Raw genomic sequence first — 25,597 nt, forward strand, 5'->3', positions numbered from 1 at the left:
ATATATATATATATATATACTACCTTGATCAAAAATTTCCCGGAATTTATTCAGAAAATTAAAAATACAAGTTTATTCATCTAAATCTATATTGTCCCCTTCAAAGTAATCCCCATCGACTGCAACACACTTATGCCAGCGCTTGATCCAATCCTCGAAACATTTTTTATATTCGGTTTTCGGTATGTCCATCAGTGCTTCCTGCGATTTTTCCATTACTTCCTCTCGGCTGCTAAAACGCGTTCCCCGTAATGGTTTTTTAACTCGATTGAACAGAAAGAAGTCACAGGGAGCCAAATCAGGTGAATTCGGTGGCTGTTGGATGGTATTTGTTGCATTTTTCGTCAAAAAATTACGAATAATGATAGCACTGTGCGACGGTGCGTTATCATGGTGCAAAATCCACGAGTTTTCTGCCCACATTTCTGGTCTCTTTCGGCGAATTGCTTCACGCAAACGTCTCATAACGCCCAAATAATACTCTTTGTTTACTGTCTGGCCTTCTGGCAAAAATTCATGATGCACTACACCGTTGTAATCCATGAAAACCGTCAGCATTGCCTTCTTTTTTGACTGAAAACGACGTGGTTTTTTTGGTCTCGGCTCATTTGGTGAACGCCATTCACTTGCCTGATGTCTGGATTGCGTGTCGTACTCATAAACCCACGTCTCGTCTCCAGTAATGATCCTTTTGATGAATGTGGGATCGGATTCAGCCTCGCAAATCATGTCTTTTGCGACGTCAACACGGTCTCTTTTTTGCATGAAATTGAGGTCTTTTGGCACCAACTTTGCTGCTACACGACGGAAACCCAAATCATTAACCACAATGTCTTGGGCGGATCCATAGGCAATGTTCAAGTCCTCCGCTATTTCTCTGATGGTTAATTTGCGGTTATTGACCAACATTTCTTTTACTTTATCAATTTTTTCACCGACTTTCGATGTCGATGGTCTGCCACTGCGTTCATCATCTTCGATTGACTCACGACCACTTCCGAACCGCTCGTGCCACTGGTAAACGACCGTTTTTTTTAGAGAATCGTTGCCGAAACACTTTTCCAACATTTCCAACGTCCGTGCGCCACTAAATCCGTTTTTTACGCAAAATTTAATACAAGTTCGTTGTTGCAAATTTAAATCCATTTCTGCAATTGTGAAAAATCGCCAACACACACAGAGATAGATGTACTCTTGGCTACGTAACTTTTGCAAATGTCAAGTTATGACACTAAGATTTAAAGGGAATATCAACAACAGATGTACCAATTTAACAAAAAAAACAGAACTCAAATCGGAACGATGGGAGCGCCACACGGTGGTTATTCCGGGAACTTTTTGATCAAGGTAGTATATATATATATATATATATATGTATGTATGTATATATATAATGTATAACACTTAGCACTAGTGGACACAGACAAAAACACAGAAACACAAAAAAGAGACTCACTATTTTTCGAATTTTCGGTGGTCGTTGCCACCTTTATCAAGGAAGAGAGGGACAGAACTGAAGGGAATACGGGGGCTGGAGCGATGGATGGAAGGGGAAGGTGGGGAGAGAATTCCGAAGGGACGGGTTTGGAGTGGCAGCGTTAGAAGGGTGGGGAAAATGTAGAAGGTGATGGGGGTGGAAGGGGGATGAAAATATAATTAGAGCAGGGTAATTAGTGCCTAATATTGATTCCTGGCCAGTTCCAGGACTCCAAGAGCCAGATGAAGGATTGCTCTAATGTCTTGAGTTTCAGTGGAGGATCAGAGGGTGGGAGGGATGCTATGATGGATACACTATAGCATTTATCAAAGGGAGTGTTGTTTTCGGAGGCGTGTTTGGGGATAGGGAGCATATCAATTAAGGAAGAGTTTTTGCATGAGGCTCGGTGGTTGTTGATTCTGATATTGAGGGGTGTGGTGGTCTGCCCAATATAATAGGCAGGGCAAAGTTGGCACTTCAGCAGGTAAACTACATTGCTAGATGTGCAAGTAGAGGAGGGAATTGGTGGGAGAGAGTTAAAAAGCGGGTGGGAGGGGGATGGGATTTTGGTTTTGAAAATAGGGCATGTTTTGCATCTGGGTTCATTGCATGGCGTTGGAGTGGTTTTAGGACGGGTTGGGGATTTAAGGAGTGGATTTGTTGATTTGAGGAGATCGGATAGGTTGGCGGGGCGTTTTTTCCCAAATGCCCCTCAGTTACTTTCAAACTTTCAAACTACAAAAATTCTGATATCGATTCGGTCGATACCAGAAGTTTTTCAATTGATAACATGAAGTTGCATATAAATTGTTCCCCATATTTACGGCGCACATACTTCCTGTGAGCCATTGCACTTTTGGGGATTACCGGGTTTAACATTTCTCAATGGATTAATACACATGGTTTGTATAAAAAGTATCAGGAAAAGTTTCTATAGTAACATAGATTTATTTCAGAATTAGATCCAATGCCACAAACTTCTTCAAACTATATCCTTTGGGGGTCGAGACACTTGTGCCAGCGCCTTTCCCACGGATCCCCGTCAAGCGGATGCCGGAAGGTCCTTAAGGGTACGCGTGCAAGATTCTTTGACGGCACTTAAGATCCCATGGTGGTGTCCTTTGAGGGAGGGAAGATTTCAATTTTGGGAAAAGGAAATAAGTCTGCTGGTGCCAAGCAGGGACAGTAAGAGGGTTTGGGGAATCGTCGAGATACCATTGCAGAAGGTCTTCGCAAATAGATACTCGACTCTGCTCTTTGCTGCCTGTCCAAAGACCTTCGGGACCAGTTTACCGCATGTTTTTCGCATTACCAAATTTTCAGTGATATAATGGTGTGTGCACTGTCTTTTTATGTAATTCCATTGCTTGATCTGCGATCATGCGCACTCTTAACCGACGGTCTGAATTCAACACTTCACGCAAACGTCACGAAAATGTTTTTACCAATACTTTTTGTACAAGCCTTGTATGGACTGCGGCGCTCCCGAAACGGTGGGAAATGCCTTGGGATCTCGCGGCGGCGACATGGCTTTCCCCCAATTAGAGAAAGCAGGGGGAGGGGGGGGGCACCCGATGAGAGAGTGGTGACCTGATGCCAAACTTTCGTGCGGTTCCGCCCGCCCGGAGCGTCGCCGTGCGTGTGGGAGAGAGGGAATGGAAGGGAGATGCCGCGGAAAATTTCATCCGACGGAAAAACGTATCCGCTGGGACCTTTACCCTTGAATTACAGCGAACAGAATGTGGATCGCAGTTCCCTTCTCTCCTCTTAAGCTTTTACCTCTTGTCGGTGGCGATAGAGTTTGCTTCCCTTATTTGGCTAAAAAGACATTCTTCCGTACTGACTTGTTACTGCTGCTCTATACGTCTGGGCAATAAATGCGCGAATTGGTGCAATCTGGCGGCCATGACGCGGACTATAGCTTCGCCCACTGGTGGCGCTAGATGCATGAGATCCAATGAGTCGTCTATGTTATGGCGGATAGTCGAGCTGTGCGTATGGTGCCAGTTATGTTAGTTTCCGTTGTCCATGTTTTGCTGCATGCCGTAAATGGAAATTGACAAAATCACGGAGCAACGAATCAACATCAAGTTTTTTAGTGAAGTGCGGTAAAAGTTACCATGAAATTACTGAAATTTTGACAGCTGTATACGGTGATAAGTCTCTGAAGAAAACGTCCGTTTTCAAGTGGATTAAGCGTCTTAAAGATGGCCGACAAGACGTGACTGATGATGCAAGGCCGGGACGACCTTCAACCACCTGCGTTGACGACAACATTGATCGTGTGCGATCCCTTGTCCTTGCCGTAGAAGCCGAGTTCTACACCACAGTTCTCAAGCATTTGAGAGCTCGCGTGCTTCCAAATTTGACTGAAGACGATGGATGGATCCTTGACCATGACAATGCACCTGCACATTCAGCATTGATTGTTCGCCAGTTAATGGCAAAAAATGCAATCACCTTCGTTGATCATCCTCCTTATTCGCCATATCTCGCCCCTTGCGACTTTTTCCTATTCCCAAAATGTATAAAATGTGACGAGGGGACATCACTGGGAAGATGTGGACACAATGAAGCAAGAAACGACGAGAAAACTACAAAGCCTAACTGCCGAGGAGGCCTTCCAAGGGTGCTTCAAACAGTGGAATGGAGAAAATGGAATAAGTGCATAGCAAAGAATGGAGAGTGCTTTGAAGGGAATAACATCGATGTAGACTAAATTTTGAATAACAAAGTTTTATGGTCTCCGTTCGGGTATTTATTGGACAGACCTCTCACGTTTATTTCTTTCCGTTGCATGGGCAGATTTAAAAAAAAATGTTATCGCATCAGTGACAGTTGTATTTCGTGGCCACGCACTTGGATGGAATTCAGGCCTCTCAATTCCCCGCTTCCTTTTTGATCCCCCCTCCTCTCGTGATATTACGTGGACCATTAATTTTACGGCCCGGCCTGACCCCCAAGGGGAGCATGACCGCTTTCCCCCTGGTCCCGGCAGGGGAGTCGCCGCCAGCGCACTAGATGGCGTGGGAATCAACACCGCCGTCTATTCCACCGTTTTCCCACCTTGCCTGGGGAGCCCAAGTGATGTTGGATCTTAATTAAATCCTTCGGGGTCTTTTTACACACAATTTTAACAAGTCGAGTTCGGAAATGTCTCAAAGAACTTAACCGGTGCAACCTGATGCAGTGGGAGTGCAGCAGAGTGTGAGGTATTTTTTAATCAAAAACAATGAAGAAAGAATCAAAACTCTTCGTGCTTCACAAATGGATTTCCACTAAGTATCGGCCACTACCATATCTCAGAAGAATTTTTTATCAACTATTCGTCGGTATTCTGGCGGTCAGAGTTAGTTTTTGAGGATTCTTAAGGAAACATTTTATCGTTGTTCGAAATCATTAGATGAGTTTTAATTTAAAAAGGACTTTTTAGGGCTATTTTCGTCTATAGCATGTGCTGTGATTCTTTTCCTGTTGCATGTATAGTGTAGTATTATGTTTCCTACCGTTCACCAATCATGTATTCTCCTTCCTATCGCACAGCCTTCAGCATCCCAATGTCGCTTTATATGAGTTCCGTCCACTGTATGAACTTTGTTCGCATTTCATCCCAAACTCCTTCTCCGACCTGCCATCGCTTCTTCTTCACTTCTTCCGCTCACAGATCTTTCGACAGCCCTATTTAGAACGATTTCCACTTATAAATAAATCATAAAAGTTTGGCGTGGAAAAAGCCTGAGTCATTTTGTGAAATAGATTAGCTGGCTTCTTTAGTTAGTCGTCTGGCAAATATTTGTGTGGATTTCGAAAACTTATTGCAATACCACAGGTTTCATCATTATGGGTGAATTCATCCCAGGGGAAACTTAATCTAGAGATCCACCATATGTAAAGAAAATGGCTCTCTCGTAAAGAAGTTTCCTCTGGAGTTTACAAAGCTTTTCACAAATCCTCATCGTGTCTTCGATTTCATAGCACTGAGCCTGAAAAAATCGAATTTGACAGGTAAATTTTAATCAGTTTTTTTGTTTATTACGCCAAGTAAATTGGTAATGAGTTATAATAATAGTAAACTCGTCTAATATGCGGGCGGCGACCCTCAAAGGAGGTTCTGGGTCACCTGCTCAAGTAACAACAGCCGGAAACAGTGTAATGGCAAAATATATATTTTTGTAATATTTTGGAATAAATAGCAGATATTTACGATTAAAAATGGGGATGAGCATAAGGATGGACGTAGGGATGAGTAACTGCATTGAAATTTTCGTTAGCATACGTGTATGTTGACATTTATTTATATATTCATATCTACGAAAACGAACTCTCTTCAGCGGCTATACACAAATATTGAAATGAAAAGAAATAATTTACTTTGTAAATCTACCCACTTTATTTAAAAACACGACCCAGGTTTCGACGTTGAATGTTATCATCAGATCAGTGTTTCTTTGTTTATGTAAGTTTTTAACCCTCTCGTATACATTTGAGGTTTATTTATATATATATATATATATATATATATATATATATATATATATATATATATATATATATCGATGATGTTGAAGCACTCACAAGAGCAATATAACATTTGGACGGCACTATAGAACACTAATAAAATCTACAATGTGAGTTTTTCAAGTCATATCTATTTTATTAGTCTTCTATTGTGCCGTCATAATGTTATATATGTATATCTTCAAAATAGAACGCTCCCCGGCGAAGCACAAATATATAAAAACACTGATATAGATTTTTAAAATATGGAAATGACACTCACATTTTGACGTTTCGACGGTGTCCTCTCTTTGTGTTTCTGTGTTTTAAAAATCTGTTTGAGGGTGTGTATATATATATATATATATATATATATATATATATATATATATACACAGTGGCCGTTCGAATAGGTGTTATACATTATTTATATATTTATAAATACACACACATATATATGTAGAAATATATACATATATATATATATACATACATATATATATACATATATATATATATATATATGTATGTATATATATATATATATATATATGTATATATTTCTACATATATATGTGTGTGTATTTATAAATATATAAATAATGTATAACACCTATTCGAACGGCCACTGTGAATGACCGCATCGTGTTTTATCGATCGTTTGGCGGCACGCGAGCGCGTAATCACCCGGCAGGGAGCGCCGCAGATTGGCGTGTCACAGGGGCACAAAGGGAGGGCAGAGCTCCCGAGCCGGAACCGAGGATATTCTCGGACTGCAATAAATGCTCCTTTCGACAAAAATACTCCGGTCGCGTGGAAAACACTCACGATGGAGGGAGTGCGTGCTCGGCAGCCGCGTTCAACGGGACGCAAATGCGCCCCGTAGCACCCACCACCATCGCATTGACCGCGACTGCCCACCAAGAATGAATGAGTTAAGGTATCGACACTTCCGCATCAATGAACTTATTTCAATAATTATTAAAAGAGCAGTTTCACAAAAAATTAAAACTTTGTTTTGGTATTTTATTCGATCAAAATATTGTTTATTTTTTTTTCAAACGACCTCACACACTTGCGTGGCGGACAATGCTTTGTCGGGCTTTAATCTACGCGGATACCTATCCGATGGCAGTCAGAAACGTTTCCGAGCTAACTAATTAACGAGACATGTTTTCTTCAAATTTATTTTTATTTCTTAACTAACACCCAGTCCATGCTTACATCCCTACTTTCACCCCCAAACCCCAGAACACCCCAGTATTAGCTCTTCCCAAAAATACACAAACCCAACGTCCCCTGTCGTCCTATAGTTTCCAGTTACAATTCTCCCACCGAAAGAATCTCCGCATTCCTTGACCACCACCTACAACCACTTGTACTCTCCTTGCCACTTCCTCAACCGTCTAAATTCTGTCTCTATTCCCTCTACACCCAACCTACTTATGGCCACCATCGACATTACCCCGCTTTATACTCCTATTCCCCATGCAGAAGGTTTATCGTCCCTCCGGCATTATCTTTCTCTACGCCCCCTACCCCAGCGCCCCTCGACTGAATTTCTCCTCAATGTTGCTACTTTCGTCCTGACTAAAAATGCATTCTCTTTCCAAAATTGTTTTTACCTACGGACAAAAGGCACAGCGATGGGAACGAGGATGGCACCATCATACGCCAATCACTTCATGGGCCATCTCGAAGAGACTTTCCTGTCACAGCAACCCTTCCAACATATTTTCTGGGTCCGCTACATAGACGTCATTTTTATTCTCTGGACACATGGATCTGAGTCTCTCAATAATTTCTTATCCGCCTCAAATTCATCTTTCACTATATATATATATATATATATATATATATATATATATATATAAACCATAAACACGGTAATCAACCCGAAGGTCGGTTTAGTAGGTGATGGTAGAGATCACCCAGTACTAAGCCCTATACGGCGTGTGAAAATTCACACATCAGGGAAGGGGGGCCAGTTCCTTTCCCTGTGCCGGTTATGGTTTCCCACGACGACCTGGTACCCGAAAAATCACTTTAGCTTGGGTGGAGCTGCAGGTGCCCAGAGAGCCTTGCCCGTGAACCCCTCGGTCAGCAGTCCAGCGCTCTACCCACTGGACTACCGCGACCTTATATATATATATATATATATATATATATATATATATATATATATATATATATATATATATATGTATATATATATGCTTTCGTAGACGTAACACGGAAGTGCCGAATAGTACAATACACAGTAACACACAATATAGAAACACAAAAAAAGAAGAACACTCACACGTTATTTCTTGATATTACGACGGAAACAATCCGTCTTCATCTGAAGATATAGAAGTAATGATATAATGATGATGTAATGTTATAGTTCTATATCTTCAGATGAAGACGGATTGTTTCCGTCGAAATATCAAGAAATAACGTGTGTGTTCTTCTTTTTTTGTGTTTCTATATTGTGTGTCACTATCTATATATATATATATATATATATATATATATATATATATATATATATATATAGATATATATACATATACATATATATATATATATATATATATATATATATATATATATATATATATATATATATATATATATATATATATATATATATATACATGGACGTCCCATTCGTCGGGAAATCTAACTCGCCACATAAAACGCACAACGCGAGGTTGTTTTCTGACTCGCGTGAGAGCTGACTGCGGAACGATTGCGCTCCAATCGAATGGACGGGAAACGAAGAGAGATATCAGAGTGAACAAGTCGCACGCGCCATGGCGCTTTTAATATTGACGTAATCTCCAGAATTTTTATTATCATCGGTAGTTTACCGGTTAATGTAGCTTTTGGACGAACACAAGCTACCAAACTGTACATTGGAAATTCCCTTGTCTCTCTTAGCAAAACACAACCTAAAATCCAACCTTACAATTGGTCGTACTTCAATGTGGCACGGTGCCTTTCTCCCTTCACCCCGTCCAACATCCGTATCCTCTTCTTGCCCTTTACTCGTTTGCCTAACAGTCTCCCCTCTGGTACAGTCTTCAACATCCCACTGCCGGTCAACACCCCCTTCATCCACTTTTCCAGCCTCCATAGGATTTCTGCCAACAAACCCCTCTCATCGCCCACCATACGAAGTACTTCCTCATTTGTTTTCTTCTCGGTCCATTTCACCTTCTCCATTCACAGTGGTTCTTCGAATAGGTGTTATACATAATTTATATATTTTAATGCACACACACATATCCAGAGCCTCCAGTCTTCGTCCTACTTCCTGTTTTAGTGACCATGTTTCCGCGCCGTCCATAAATACACCATCCCGAAGTTTTTACGAGCCCTTTCTTAATATCCTTACTCACCGTCCCTGCCATGAATTCTCTCCTCCGTGTGAAAGCGTCTTTGCCTAGTGCGATTCTTCTTCTTACGTCCCTAATACTTTTTGTAATACCCCAATTTTTGTGCAAAACACTTCCGAGATTCGTTAACTGTTCCACCTTCTCCAGTTTTTGCCATCATTTATTAATGTTCAGCACACTCTCTATTTAACTCCTTCCTCTTTCTCTAAAATCGAATAAGCATTGTTTAATTTCCATTTATTCTCATTCCATATGCATGTGTATCGCACCGACTTTCCAATTACCCCAGCAGAGTTTGTAACCCCTTTACCGACTGACAAACTGTAGTTTCATCATCCGCATTTCGGATTTTATGGATTGTCTGCAGACTTTCATTCCTATCTCCACGTTTTCCTGAATTATTTGTTGGCAAATTGAATAGTTTTAATGTCAGTCCTTCCCTTCAGGGTGAGGAGAAGTTTTAGATGGGAATTGAAAATTATTCGATTGCTCTGCGGGTCTCGTGAGAGGCCTCGAATTAATTAATTAGCATGAATAACCTATGTGGGCTGCGTGAAAAGGGTGGCGACCCACCTGGAATACACGAAAAACATGGAAATTTCATGGATTTTGAAATTGTTGTAAAACACTTCGAATACTCTCGAAAAAAAGAATTTCGAAATTTTTGTTCAATTTACGGCGAGATCTTTTTTTGTTACTATTTACGCGCAAATTGGCTCTGATTTCAGTGATGCCGCCTAGTGCCGACTTCTCTCCCGCTTGCCTCAATTTCTCGTTCCTCATCGACCCGCGGGCATTGTTCACAGTCGAACCCGAGCTGAAGCCGAGAGGCGTCACAAAGTAATTTTTAATGTCAACGTATTTCTACTCATGTTTACCTTTTCGAGTTGATTTAAATGTGTATTCTGAATATGATTCTCATTGAAAAGAATTTTGTTTTCAGTTGATACTTGTCTGATTTTTTTACGGCTATGTTTTTATTGCGCTTTGATGAGCTTATTTTTGTTTTAAATTGCGAAAAAAACCTGGAAAAATGACAAGTTTTGGTCTGGAAACACTAAAAAAAGTCCTGGAATTTTGTTCTTGGTTGTTTTTTGGGCACCGTAATTAAATCAACCCTTCCTTTGCCATCCCTAGCTATTCTTTTTTTTTCGCTCCTTCCATTTAATTGTATCCAAATTTTAACGGAAACCAAATCCCATAAACCTCCAATCTACATTCGCCGTCTCTCCTCATCTGTGAATTTCGAAATCATGCAAAAGAGTTCTGATTTCCATAAAAAAGTTATGACTGATATTTTTTTTCTCTTGTATGAGATCCCTGCGCTCAACTCCTTGCCTTTTGGTAGTTGAAAAGTTGTAATAACGTGCGTTATGCTTGCTGTTCAATGTTATCACCTTTTCAAATATTGCATTGATTGACAAAAATTGCCCCTCCAACGCAGCCGGTTACTAGTTTGGTCCGAGCAGTCAGAGCTGAAAGACATGCATTTGCGTGAAGTGTGTTTTTCGAATTTTTAACACGGCAAAGACACGATCAAACTCCACCATGGCAATGCCCCCAGCCACACGTCCTTCATTTTTACCATCTTCCCGTCTCGGAGCTTCACCTCGGTGGTACCCCAGCCCCCTTTCAGTCCCGACGTGGCTCCGTGCGACGATTTTGGTTCCCCGACTGGAGAGAGAGCTGTAAGGAAAGCATTGGGAGACCGTGGAAAATTCCCGTCTAGGGGTTTCAGGGTGCCTTCCAGGCGTGGTAGATATGTCTCCGCGAGTTTATAGATGGGGGGGGGGAGAGTATTTTGAAGAGTTTCAAGCAATTTTACATGCACAATCAATGAATCTATTTTTCCCAGAGAATCCGCATTACTTTTAGAGTGGAGCCTGTATACGGTGTTCCGCAGATGACTGCAAAGGACCTCCAACAACAACCATCACCTTCTTAATGGGCAGTAAATTCTATAAGGCTTTATTGCATTATAATACCATCGACACGCATATGCAGTTATTATTTGGATATCCAGATGTTTAGATATCAAAAAAGCATTGACTGAAGCGAATAAACATTTTTTTCATTCGCCATACACCTGGGGTATTATCCGAAATGAACTACAATATATGAATTTGCAAAAGAATTTTGATGAATGTTTGATTCGTCCCAAGCAAGTTCACCGTGCATTAAATGGTTGGTCTAAAAAGTATCGGGAAATTTTTCGGAAAAATAGAATTATTTAAGATATTGCTATAATGCCTCCAGATTCTTCAAAGTACGATGCGTCCTTCCAGCGGCTTTCCCAGCGTGTGACGCTGCACGCCAGGAAAAAAATTGTTACCGGTTCTTTTTATTCAAACCCTGTGCTTTGAGACAACCACACAGAAGTCTATTGGACTTCAATTATTATTCAATTAACTATTGGTTTTCAATATGGGGATCGAGATTACAAATGCTAAAATGTCCGGAATATCAAAATAAACTCTTAATAAATGATACAGTACGAATATTTTGGTTTTAAAATGAAATGCACGGTAATATTCCAAAGTGCATTGATAAAAATTTCACTTCTTTAAATGGACATTTTTCGAAATTTCGGTTTCCGGTGCATTGAAGTGTTCTTTGTATTGATGCGTTCATTTTCGGACGTCATTAGCCACTAATGCTGAGCGTCAATGGCCAAGGGTAATGCACCACCATCTGGGTTGCCTACGCTACCGTACGTAACCAGAGTGATAATAAAACGTGGGCGTCTCCCCATCCCTCCCTCCACTCCTCCTTAAACCACTCGCACGCAGCCTCTCGTCTTTTATTTCCCATAAACGCCCAGCGCACACAGCATCGAAGAGCATAGCGTCGTCCTCTCGGCAGAGGGGGAAGTGAACTGAGAAAGAAGACTGCTCGACTTCAAAGGGATTCGCTGCTTTCGGATGCTGCGGCGTGTGCCTCCCGGACATTTATTTTTCAACTGCCTTCAGTTTTCTTCGCCGTAAAATTTCTCCCCTGCTTGGAATAAACATTTGTTCCGTTTTCTCATATCGCCGTCTCGGGCTGTACAGCATTAGAATTTTTAGATGCGGCTAAAGTCCCTTTTGAACCGAAACTTAACCAGGCTCGTCTTTTCCGAGACGAAGGATATATAGTTTTCAAGGTATATGTTAGCACAGAGAGATTATCTCAGCTTTCATTACATCGGCTGATAATCGGATTGGTTGTTAATGAGTTTTATGCTTTATTAGATGGTCTGTTCAAAAAAGAACCTCCGTCTTCCTGTAGCGTGAGAAGTATCGGAGGGAGCCGAATGGTCGCTGTATTGACTCACACAGCAGGTCACTACGCCTCGACCTGCAGCGGTGGTTGGAAGGTCGCGCCGCTCTTCGTTTGTTTGCGATAGCGAGTCAAAATGAACAATGCAATTGAAATTCCCACCCAATTTGAAGTCCGTTCTGTGATAAGGTTTTAACTGAAAATAAAAAAAAACTTCAAATCTGCTGAAATTCATCATTGGGAGATTTGTGTTGTGTACGGACCAAATGTAATAAGAGTTGTGCGTCAGTTTTGTCGTTCGTTGAAGAATGAGCGGACAAATGTCGATTATGATGGCAGAAGTAACCGCCCCCGGCTGTGGGGAACAATTGAACTGCACCTGAAAATTGAGGAAAATTTCATGAAATCCGGCGATTTAAGATATCTCAAAATCTTTAGAAAGTTTTCCAAAGACGACTCTTTTGCATGGAAATATGACTATAACGTTGGGCTACCTCATATTTTGTGGTCGTCTTGACGAGAAACTTCAAGATGCCAACGTCATCGGTTGGCCACGATCTTAGGTGGTAGCGTTATATGCTGAAGGCATTTGAAAACTGGTTCAGAGATATGACCAATGTTTATATCGGTTTGGCGAATATGTATAAAAATAGTAGAGATATGTGGTTTCAAGACGAAAATAATAAATATTTTCCATCTGTTCCAATGTATTTTGTACAGCATAACGGAGGTTACTTTCTCGAAATCCCGCGTATTTTCGACGTCATGTTTTTATGGAATCCCAAAGTGCCATGGCCTTTACCTTTAAGGACTTAACCAAGGCCAGCCGAAATAATTCTGGGCACATTTGTGCTGGTCCGAGGAGTCCATTGAGGATTAGGAACACCGAGCCTGCTCAATCAAAGATTTTAGGATTAAACACGAAATCCTTGACCGCAGTTTGGTGTCGTCCTCTCCCGGTGATTCGTCCTAGGGGAAATCCGTTGTGACCGACCAACATATCGTATGGACATCCTCAGAGGGATAAGATACGAAGAATATGCCCTCGTCGTTTATGCGGCTATCTCTCTAGATTTTGTCATCTAAACGTTCTCCTTTCTAATTATTTCTGTGGTAATCTCTTAATCACAAGGTATTCACATTCACGTTCAGAGATATGAAAATTGTTTAAATATCTTTTGCGAATATGCATGACTTAGTAGAGATATGTAGTTTTAAGGTGAAAATGGTATTTTTTTTGTATTTATTCCTGTGTATTTTCAATAGCATAACTGAGGTTAATTTCTGGACAGCCCTCGTAATACGAATGGTCCGGGTCTTGGATTCTGTAGTACTCCAACTCCATAAGAACACGTCAGTAAGCAGTTGAGAGAAATAACATCACAGTGTGAAATGTTGTGATTTTTCGTCCACGTGAGATAGAAAAACCAGGTGCGAGGTCACGGTGGGGGTCAGATCTCATTTTGTGGAAGCAAGTTTAAATCGATATCTGGACGTCAAATTCCATTATCGAGTCAATTACATGACTAAAAGTGTATTTTATTCTCTCTCCCTCCATTTTATAGCTCTACGCTATAAGTACAACTATGGAAATTTCGGAATTTCAATGGAGAAGAATTAAGCTTAATATCACGTAAATATTTAGTTTGAAATGCTATTTGCAAAGAGCGTCAAAAAGCTAAAGGAGAACCTGCCAAGGTTACAATAGTATTTTCTGGTGCGCTCGGGCGATAGATTTCAAGTATTCAGGATTTTAATTTTTTAGCGTAGAGATTTTAAGCGTGGTTAACGAAAACGTTTGTGTTTTTTTCACTGCGATTTTATTAGAATTTTGATATTTTTTTATAATAACATCCGCGACAAATTCCTCGGCACTGCGGGAGATGCCCCGGCGGTAACTTTTAACGGATTCACATATGCATAATAATCAAATAATTACGCTAAATATGCATTAAAATGCAGGATTATCAAAGTGTACAAATCATTCGCCTTGACCGGGATCCGGGTTCGAATCCCAGTCAAGGCGAATGATTTTAACACTCTCGAAATTCTGCGCCTCCATGACAAAGGCAACTTGTCCAATGTATTTCTTATCCCTTAAGTGGGGGAGAGGAGGGGGTGGCACCACTTGGAAGGTTTTTTCTTATCGATGGAGTGGTGGATACTACACTGGAGGAGCGATATTATACAATGGGCACTCTTGGTTTATATAGCCTTGGACCACTTTCAAGAATTGAGTATACCTCCTCTAAAATTTCACATTCATCGATGTGTAAATGTATACAAGGTTTGTATAAAATGTATCAATAACAATTTTTTCCTGGCGTGTGCGTGGATTGCTGGATTCAGACCGTCGGTTTAAGGGTCCGCATGATCGCAGTTCGTATTATTGGCATTGATAAGATGACAGCGCACACACGATTACACTTTCACTGAAAATATGGCGATCCGAAAGATCTGCGCTAAACTCGTCCTCTCGAAGGTCTTTGGACGGACGACCAAGAGCAGAGTCGAGAGTGTCTGCTTGAGAAGACCTTCTGCAACGACTTCGCGACGATTCCCCAACCCCCTTACAGTCCCAACTTGGCACTGGCAGACTATTTCCTAGTCCCTATTAAAGTTAACTCCTCCCTCAAAGGATACGACCATGCGACCCTACAGGTGCCGTCAAAGAAGCTTGCACGTGCTCGCTAAAAAACCTTCCGGAATTCAAAGCCCACCATGGAGCCTTAGAGTTGTGGGAAGGCCGCTGGCGTGAAAAGTGTGTAGACTCTCAAGGGTTGCACTTTGAAGAATTTTGAGGCATTGTAGTAATATCTTAAATAAATCTAATGTAAATCGTCATTGTCAATTGTTTAAATCCTGGCGCTGTTTGAGACAGTTTTTTATGCCTTTTTCCTTTCGCAACCCTACCAACTGCTTCAGCACGCTGTCTAGTTTTGGCCATCCTAATGGAGCGTCGGATGGTATTCTCACTTTTCGTTTGCTGTGCTTTTGAATATCGCTTACTTTTTCTCATTTGATAATCATTCTTCTTTCGTTAATCCATCTTAAATTCTTAGATTCCTCTCCTATAGAGAACGGACGTTGATTCCGAACTCCTTACCCTCACTGCTTCCATTCAAATGACGCATCCGTATTGAGTGATAGACGCCATTTGTCTGTCGGGGTTCCCTCTCAAAGTATGTAATGCAGTTTTTCTAATAATGTTATTTGATAAAAATATTTTTCCTAATAAAATTATTTGTAAACTGAAATTTCTATATTAAATATTTTTAAGATTATTAAATATGAAAATTTTCTCAAAATAATTTAATTATTTATTTATAGTATACGATTAATACATAGTAATGGCATTAGCGAGTAGGGTTATATTTTCTAAGGTTCGATTTCTAATCTTATAAATATAATATTTAGAAACAATAGAACCCTACCCAACTCTTGCATTACATTCTCCAACTTTTAGGACATTTCCAGTACCAGCGACATTTAAAACGTTTACCTTGTAGTGAACAATGTTGGGTGTCGGATCCATGTGTATTATACGCTTATTATATGCTAAAATTTAAAAAAATACATTATTAGAAATTGTGGTTTGCAAAAATTGCATTGGAGATCAATGCAACAATTTCAGAGTGTAAAAATCATTCGCCTTGACTGGGATCCCAGTCAAGGCGAATGATTTTTACACTCTGAAATTGCTGGATTGAAATGCACATTAGCGGATGACTCCGTTAAAAGTTACTGTTGCGGCATCTCCCGCAGTTTCTTTGGAATTTGCATTGGAGATGTTGATCGGGAAGGGTCTGTCGATATTCTATAATGATTTAGTGCCGTACAGCTTTTTCCGAGGGTATGTTTTGTGTTCTTCTAGAATGCCTTTTTGATATTTGCTCTCCGGATTCTCATTTTGCTTTATCCATCGCTTCAGGTTTTGCGTACCATATTGCATTTTAACTTTTTCCTTCGGTTGTAAAATCTAAATGCCCCATTCTGGCCTTTTGATAGAGACCATTGTATTTGTGATGTTTTAAATTAGGTAAATTAAACTTGAAGTTGGTAAATTAATTCAAGAACTTCCGCTAAATTAATACTGAATCTCTAATCGTTGATTTACGGCTACAATGATTAACAGATTTATTTGAACGTTTCGTCCATGCTTGTAATCTATGGATCCATTTGAAAATAAAATACTTTTTTTGTTTTCCAGATTAATAGGTACCCGAACTCGTCTCCTCGGACTGGTACTTAGTGCCGACCGCGTGGAATTTGGTCATTACCTAAAAAATCAAAGTTTTTTTTATTTATTTTGTCGAACGTTTATCTTTTCTGTCGCTTTTAAAAGCAATTCCAAAAGAGTCTTTCATTTAGCGCTAGATTTTAAATCTTTCGTGAGTTGTAATTAATGAGTCATATTGCGTGACTTATCACGCGGCGAATGGCGTGATGGAAATCGACCCCCTGGGGGGTCTTAGGGAATTTATTGGCGGATGCGAATATTAGGGGTGTCGGAGCCCACTTTTTCGTTATCCCTACACACCAATTTAATGCTTTCCACGTGCCGTGGGCCTTAAAAAAGGATTCCACCGAATTTTCGGCATTTCATCGCAATTTCATTTTGATACGTGCGTATCCACGATCTCACTTTATCATCTATGCAGATGTATCTTTCAAGTGCCTTGTCGTCCATGTTTTAATCTACGAGGATAGTTAGAAGGGTTCTCGGAATCACCACCAGATTTCACTGCTAGCGCAACGAGGTACCCACGTAGTAATAGGTAATCCTTTATAAGTAAACTCGTTACTCGTCAGTGCTCTGGGATGAGATCTGTGGTACTGGCACCTCTCTGTTGTTGTTCCCATGTAGTGGTTTTATTATCATTCTTTAAGAAACTCCTTATTAGTGAAGACATTAAAGATGCTTACCAATTGATTCATGGACAAAATAGTTGCCCAAAGTAAGCTTGAGTAAGGATTGTGTGGTTACATGATTGCGTAAGATTTAATTCCCGCATGACGTTTCCATTTTTTTATAAATTCAACTTTTAGGCGGATATCTGGAAACGCACTATTATGAATGGAAAAATGGTTTTTGGCGATTTTACATTTTCTGGTCCTAAAGGTGATTTAAAATAAGTACTAGTTGTAGTGGAAAGGACAAATTTAGCTTCTTACAGACTCTTCTTAGACTGACTATATTGATAGTAATTTATATGAACCTAAACGTTGGCATGTGTGAATGAAGTACGAGCGGTGACCAGAAAGTAACTTACGTTTCGGCCTAGTGTGGCGGCGGGTAGGGATCTTGGCCTCTAAACGCCCCTTCACTCAGTACTACGCACCCTGCCGAGGTAGTGTGAGCAGACAGACTGTGGTTCTTCTACTTTGCTCCCATTGCGAACTGTTAAAATGTCAGTTTTGATAGAAAATTCTGCGAGTTGCGAAGTGTGGTATGTGATCAGGTTTTTTGCTGGCAAAAAAAAACACAAGACAATGGAAATTCATGGGCAACTTTATAAAAGGTTGTACGGAGACGGAATAAATGTGTGAAGGTGGAGTGACGGGTAGTGGTGCATTCGGTTTTTTTTAAATGGCCACATCAACAATATTCACGATGAGGGCCGCAGTGGCTCAGCCTTATGACAGATGAACTGACCGCGAAACTCAACGAAAAAATCCATGGAAATCGCTGATTTACTGTTACGAATCTCTCGCTGGACGTGCTTTGCAACGAAGTGCTTAGACAGTGACGCATGATTGCAGTCTGGTGTAAACAGGTGATTAGAATGTAAGGCGTCAGATTTCATCCGAGACAGAAATGAAAAGCTTTTGTATATCTTAATAATAAATTCCTCAATTCAAATGGCGACTATGTCGAAAAATATTTGAAGACTCTACCTTTCACATGTGCATGATAAAACTTTGCCTAGTCGATAGGTTCATATTTTATTTAAAAATGTTAGTTGTTTTCTGGACATTACTCGTATACGTCGACTAAATCCTTAGTAAATGATTCAACAGTGAGATATCTCGTGCGCATGATTAGACGAGTATTTTTGAAGCGTAATTAATCTGAATTTAAAAGTTTGTTTTAACGCATGAATTATCGTTCTTGGCATTTAGCAGGGATAGCAATTGAGCATGGAGAGTATACATTAGCTCTATTTTTAAGCGTCAGATGTACTCATAATTTCGGCCGAGGCCATAACTGTAGTCACACATTAACTGGGCCTTAACGTGATATTCACCGCGTTCCCCCTTTGTCCGCATTTCAGCCGAAGGAACGTGGATACTCTCGGTATTCCTGGGAGATCGTTAAACCTTCTGCATTTTTTCGGAGCCCCGGGGCGTTTCGCGCCTAAGTTGGCGACGTCGAGTGACATGAGTCGCGTGAAATGACGACGAGTACCCTCCACGGCACGACTATTCACATGCTTGCCTTACTCAAACATTTCATGGAAGAAAAATACATTGCGTAGTCTTTCAATTCGCAGTGGTATGATTGACTCAAGCATTTCATTCTTCTCTCTCTCTCTTTGGATAGTGCATATTTTTCTCGCGTCTATTCTTTCTCACCTCGTCAAGTAAATGTAATCGTTTTACTACATACGAGGGTAGGCCGAAAAGTAATGCACACATGCTTGTAGACCACAAAGAAATTGCAAGATCGGGCAAAAAATACATTCAATTCTGCAATTTCAAAATCATATATTTACTTTTCAACATAGTCACCATTAAGGCTAACACATCTCTCCCAACGTGTAACAAGATTTTTCATTCCGTCACTGAAAAACTCCTCCGACTTTTCTCGAATACAAATAAAAATCGCAATGCGCAAGATCGGGGAAGGAGTGTTTTGTTTGTTCTCGTCTGTGAGACGGCGTGGTACCCATCATGCTCAGATTTGACGGTATCCCAATTGTTCAATAATGAAGCCGGCACACACCTTGAATATTCCAATATGGTTTGTGATAAGCCTTTGAGTGATTCGCTGGTCACTTTTTAATCAAATCTTCGACGAGTTTGCGATCTTTGTCGTCTGTGGCAGTGATCGGACGTCCGCTGCGTGTTTCATCAACAATTATGGCTTTTCCAGGCTCGCAACCACGGAATTATACTATCCATCGAATTACAGTACACCTACTTAACAGCATCGGCGCCGCGAACAGCCTTTAAGCGACGATTAATCTCAATAGGAGTCACTTTTTCAGCATTTAAAAATTCCATAACAGCACGCTGTTTAACTCGCGTTGCCATAGCACCAGAATACGTATACATACTTCCGATTCTCGAAATACACTGGATGGACGCAACGACCTCAAACCTGCGCAAGCGTGTTGAGGGGGAATGTTACTTCCACGTGCCACCAGGAGAGCTTCTGAAGGTCATTTCGTTCGCGCTGAACAAGCATGCGTACATCAGCCTACTCTCGTATCAAGATGTCTAGCCTTTTGTTGCAAGACCCTAAAATATCTCTCTTGTCTCACGATGAGCGAAATTCGTCTTTTTTTGCAGGGTAGTGTTCCATATAACTTCCCTCTCTACGTACACTTGCTCGCAACCCACTTTGTCTGTCCATGGATCACCAGAATCAAACTCCATCATCGGATTTCGATGTAATTCATCCTTCTATTGTGTGTCAGTGATCCAGGTTGTGCTCCATTCAGAGCTAAAACCCAATGCGAAAAGTTCGTCTTGCTTCCTGGCTTATTACTAGAGAGCGCCGAAAGGGTCTTTCGACCTTTTGTCGCCAAAGAAATTTCTCAAGATATCCTAGTGAATATCAAGGAATTCTTACAATTGAAGTTCACGGGGAAAAAATAAAAGAAAAGAATGTTTTCCAACTTTATTGCCTCTAGTGACATTTCTTTAGTAAATAGGACTTTTGGAAAACTTTCTCATGATTATGCCAGAAATTCGAGAAATGATTACATTATTTTTAATATTTTTTGCGTAACATATTTGTATGTGCGTAGTCATTTTGAAATTATACTATGTCTATTTATGTCTATGATGTATACGCGCCCTTGCGAAGGTTTACTGTATAATGAATATACATGTATAAAAAACAAAATTATTCATCTCAGTGAATTGAATACCATATTCCCTATTTCAATTGCTTTTTGATTGCTTTTAGACTTCGATGTCTTCGACCAACACTTATACTTATTGCGATTTTAGACCTCGAACAGTTCGTCAACGCATGGAGAAAAAAATGCTCCTGTCTCACTGCCTTCATTGGCCACGCAGTTGGCCCGTTAATTTTCAGTCGCCCTTCTCGTGATTCCTCTCCCTTTCGTCTGAGACGAGTAAACCATTTTCTTGGTCATCGATTCCTTTTGATGCCCTCCTACATTTATTGTTGACCGCACGGCGACATCTAGATTTACATCCGCAGTTGGCGGTTGTACTCTAACGATGAATCCACGTCATCTATGAAAGACTCCCAAATCCATTGAGGTGGGGCAAGGTATAGAGCATAGTGTAGCTCAACGTTTCTCCCGCGTTGGTAGCGCTCATATTCAGTGGAGAGACTCGCTGCGACTCGTGAGAAACGTTAAGCCATAGAGCGTGGTCCTTGAAGTCGGTATTCCCCGCCGCCCAACGGTTTTCTCTTTGCCGATCAAACCAATATATGTACAGGGAACAACATCGGCATGCATTGTGTGGTTCGTGAAGGAATTCTGAAGTATTTTATTCTTTTTCGTTACAGATTTCAACGAGAGAGTGGGAGGATTCATATTCGACTGCACGACTAAGGTGAGTTTGAAATTCTGCCTTATGATACGGTTTCGATGATTTTTCTTATAGGCATCAACATGTATCAATTTTGTGGCGTCACAGCGCTACTCTTTAGAAGTCTTCTCTCCAACTGACGAAGGTGACGTGGTCGCCGGAATGTTTGAGTATCAATTTCTCCGTGCATACTTTTTGATAATTCATAATTGAATGGTTGGTTTTTATTAAATAATAGATGCATAAAAGTAAAAAAGTTATGCTTTCCAAAGTGGTCTTAAAAATTCCTTCGATTTTGTATTGGCGTGAAGAAACCGACCTGTCCGTGACTGCACCGCGTGTGTTCACCAAGCACACCTCCCATCCCCTCCACACCCTCGTAATGCGTATTGTTCGATGGGTCGTTGGGAGTTGACCCTTCCTCACCAACGCGACCGTGGTGAGTCCACACTTCTTCCTATCCCAACCCCTGGGTTTCCCTCTCACCCCCACACACTTGTGCCGCCTCTATCCAACCCCCACCCCCATGCGCTCTTTCCATTCCTCCTTTCCTCCCTCCCCCCCTCCCTGGTCAGTCTGACCCTGAAACACAAACCCTTATTATACCAAATAAATACGCGCCTCTACCATTCTATATCCCGTCGGAAAAAAAACTATGCATTCCTCCCCGCACTGAGTAAATGTGATGAAAAGGTCAAAGAGAAATGTTGTCCTTCGCTGGCCTCAATTATAATATGCTTCAAGTATATGGGATCTGCGCGAAGTTAGATTGATTGCCGAATTTGATCGCGTGCAGCGGGGAGAAGCTAGATCTCTGAAACGATGTTATGATAAACTTAGCGGCGTATCCAACATATTAGAGGAGCTAGGCTTGGAATCACTCACGGAGCAGAGGTTAAATTATAGATTAAATCTATTGCATAAATTGGAATTCATTTAGCAGTGATGTTGAAAATGCATTTCGGTGGGCGAGATCGGGTCAATAAAATTAGATAGATTAAGTGTAGAGCAGATTGAATAAATATCATTCAATAAATTCTAATGAGCCTAATGCCATCAAAAAGTGAAAATGAAAAAGAAATAATTTTGAAATATGTATTTTTTCAAATCAATCGGGACATCTCATATACACCCACATTTAATTAAAACATGCGATGTATATTGTTAAGATCCACAAAATATATTTTTGTAGGATTCATTAATAATTAGAATTGCTGTTCATGTCCATTATTGGTAGTAAATTCAGGCGGATCCAGGGAAGTCTCCTCGTAGTATTTCGTCAAATCAGCGAGATACAACTGCTTCCATCGTAGTTCATCTTCGAGTTCATTCAACTCTCTGCTGCGCGTTGACTTGATGTCTCTCGCAATCTTCTAAGTTCAAACCAACCCACCATGTCCTTCTCAATTAAATCTAAAAGGAACACATTTCGGCATTCGAGTGAATCCAGCTTATTCAAAAGCGAAGTAACATTTCTTGCCAATGCTCTCTCCTTCTCTTCCCTTGCCTATTCACGTGCCCTCATTGTCATTTCATATGACCACCGCGCCCATTGGTAATTCATTTGAGCACGGCTCAAATCTTGCTTAACATGCTCCCTCTTTGAGTCCAGTCTCTGGTTGAACTCATCATTGCAATCAGCCTGAAGTTGTTCCTTTGGACGTTGAATAATTTCTCGAACATGTCTAAACTAAACAAGGAAGAATTTGATGCTTAGAATATGTCCTTCATTTAAAAATTAATTCTATAATTGTAATAGGTATGAAAAAGTAATTTTTGAAGAGGTGACTATTTTGAAAACTGTTTTTTATCTGCCATATTGCTTTTTTCATAAATATTGAATGTTTTTTTCTCATATAAATGGCATGAAATTCATTTGCCAATACCAGTTATACATTTGACATCAGCACTACCATCGCTGTGCGTTCAGCAACGCAAAATACTCTGTACTATTGAATTGGGGTCGCGGTTGCTTGGCAACGTGGATGGTCTTTTCGCGGGTGACGACCGTAGTTGCATCGGTTTCCCATCGCGTCTTTTTGTATCTCTCCCACGTGGGATCCTCGGGAAATGTGGACAGGCGGTTCGAAATATCGACAGCGGATATTCTTCGACCGCCGTCACGAGATGGGGCTTCTTCCCCCCCCCCCGAGTCCCCGTCCAACCCCTCCCTCCCGATTCGACGTCATTTTCGCTCGCCTCCGCCGGGCCCGAACACCCCTGCAGAGAGACGACGCGATGCGAATTGCCTCTTGGAATCCTCCTTTCTTTGTTACCGTGCTGCCCTGTCTCGTTTTTCGGAGGCACTTCACTAAATTTTGCGAAGTATTTCTTTGAAAACGCTACTTCTTGGAAAGCTTTCTTGCCGGAACGTCTGCGGAGGAATGCTGAGGGGGATCGGAATTGGTAAGGTTGATATCGTACTGGCTTCCCACCCAGAGAGCTTAGGTTCAAATCCCGGCGGTGTTGAATATTTTTCAGAGGTATCTCGATCCCTACTCGAGGTGCTTTGTGAAGGGCACTTTGAGTGAGTACGCCGTCCGTCGGATGGGACGTTAAGCTGCGGACCCCTTCGGCATTTAGCCTACTCTTTCGTAAAGAGTAGGCGAATGCCGACGCCGGGATTCTCTCCGCCCTTCATCCTTTCCTGCCCATCCCCTATGGTGCAAATGACCTCAGTTGTCGGTCACCTCCCCTAAACGCTACTACTAGGAATGCTGAGAGGTGGGGGAACGTTGAAGGTTGCCATGGCGTAGAAGGGAGTGTGTTAGGCGAGCGGGGAGGAGGGCTGAAGGGAAGAGAAGCTTTATTGACGGACGCGACTGCAGGTCGAATGAACTGAATGAGGGATTCTCGCAGGGCAGCAAAGAGGATGACCTATCGATGCGTATTAGACTATAATTTTTTGGGATTGCCCGAAACCTACCTTCGATAGATAGCTTATTCTTGTGGGCTTAATTTTGAGGCGTGCCTCGGACCTATTTTTTTATTAAAGTCTGTGCCAGAACGTAGATGCCTGTATTTCCTGCGGTCATTTAATATTTTCTTCTGGTAGGGTGTCTTCCTTGCTTGTACTCTCCTTGTAATAATTTTCTTCCGGATTCTTTCATCGCTTTTGGCTGGGCGCAAATGGTGAAACTCTCACACTGATTTTTGTGCATGATTCCCTCTGCCTAATCTATGTCTTGCCCTCTGCTGTTATTTTGGAAAGTGCGAGCATAGTATGCCATTGTGCAATGAATGTCCAGAAAGTAATTTGCATTTTGAAATAAAATATGTATCTAGTTACTAGACAAAGTTTTTATTATTTACATTTAAAAGGCACATTTTTACTTTATTATTTACATATTTTCCATTCAAATGGTGGCATTTATCATAGCGATACACAATATTTTCAATTCTGTCTCTGAAAAAATCTTTTACCTTAAACTTGTCATAGGCAAGCTTCCCTGAACCAATTTAATGCAGTAGACTTCGTGAAATTTTGGGAAAATTAAGCGGGAAATCCGGAATCTATGATTTTTACAGATATTTTCGTTGATTTTCACCGTCAGTTTATCTGTCACAAGGCTAAGAAGATCACCACGGTATTCGTATAGTATTGATATTGGTGCTGTGGTCATTTTTAAACTGAACGCACCCTTAGCCTCACTCCTTATTCACTCCTAATTCCGTCTCCGTACACAAACTCACAAAGTTGCCCATGAATTTCAATTGTCTTGTAATTTTTTGCCAGCAAAACCTTATTACAGATCGTACTCCACCACTCGCGGGATTTTCTATTGCAGCTCACATTTTCACAGTTCGCAATGAGAGCAAAGTAGAAGTAAGACTGTCTGCTCAGGATGCTCTCTGAGTGGAAGGACGTTTCAGGCTGTTCACTGAGTGTAAGGACACCAAGGCACCTAGTGGGTAGGGCTGTAGTAGTCCTCCCCACCACCACGCTAGGCCGAAACTTATGTTATTTTCTGGACAACCCACGTAATTTTTTTTTCAATACCAATAGACCAATATTCACTCTATTATTAGTCACATAAAGTATTGATTGTCATGATTATTAATTTCTCATCTAATTTGCAAAACCTTTCAACGAATTAGCCTCGTTTTCAGATACACGGAATCAGTATGCAGCAATGCTTGTACTTGTTGAGCTGAAAATGATGTGACACTTAGTCGAAAAATCATCGAGAATATTAAAATATGAGATAGCTGGACATGAAAAAGATGGTTCTTTCATGCAGTA

The 25,597-nt window shown here is 40.9% G+C and overlaps 1 long non-coding RNA gene across 1 annotated transcript in view; it reads left to right on the forward strand.

Annotated features, from left to right (window-relative positions):
• Nucleotides 1-25,597, forward strand: part of LOC139692252 (uncharacterized) — a 515,972-nt gene that overhangs the window by 432,540 nt on the left and 57,835 nt on the right. The window contains exon 4 of the long non-coding RNA XR_011701720.1: nucleotides 21,332-21,378. This is a non-coding gene — a long non-coding RNA (uncharacterized lncRNA). The remainder of the gene's footprint in view (nucleotides 1-21,331; nucleotides 21,379-25,597) is intronic.

This window comes from Hetaerina americana, unplaced genomic scaffold, assembly GCF_022747635.1.
Source record: "Hetaerina americana unplaced genomic scaffold, ioHetAmer1.1.p SCAF_4, whole genome shotgun sequence".
NCBI classification, from domain to species: domain Eukaryota; kingdom Metazoa; phylum Arthropoda; class Insecta; order Odonata; family Calopterygidae; genus Hetaerina; species Hetaerina americana.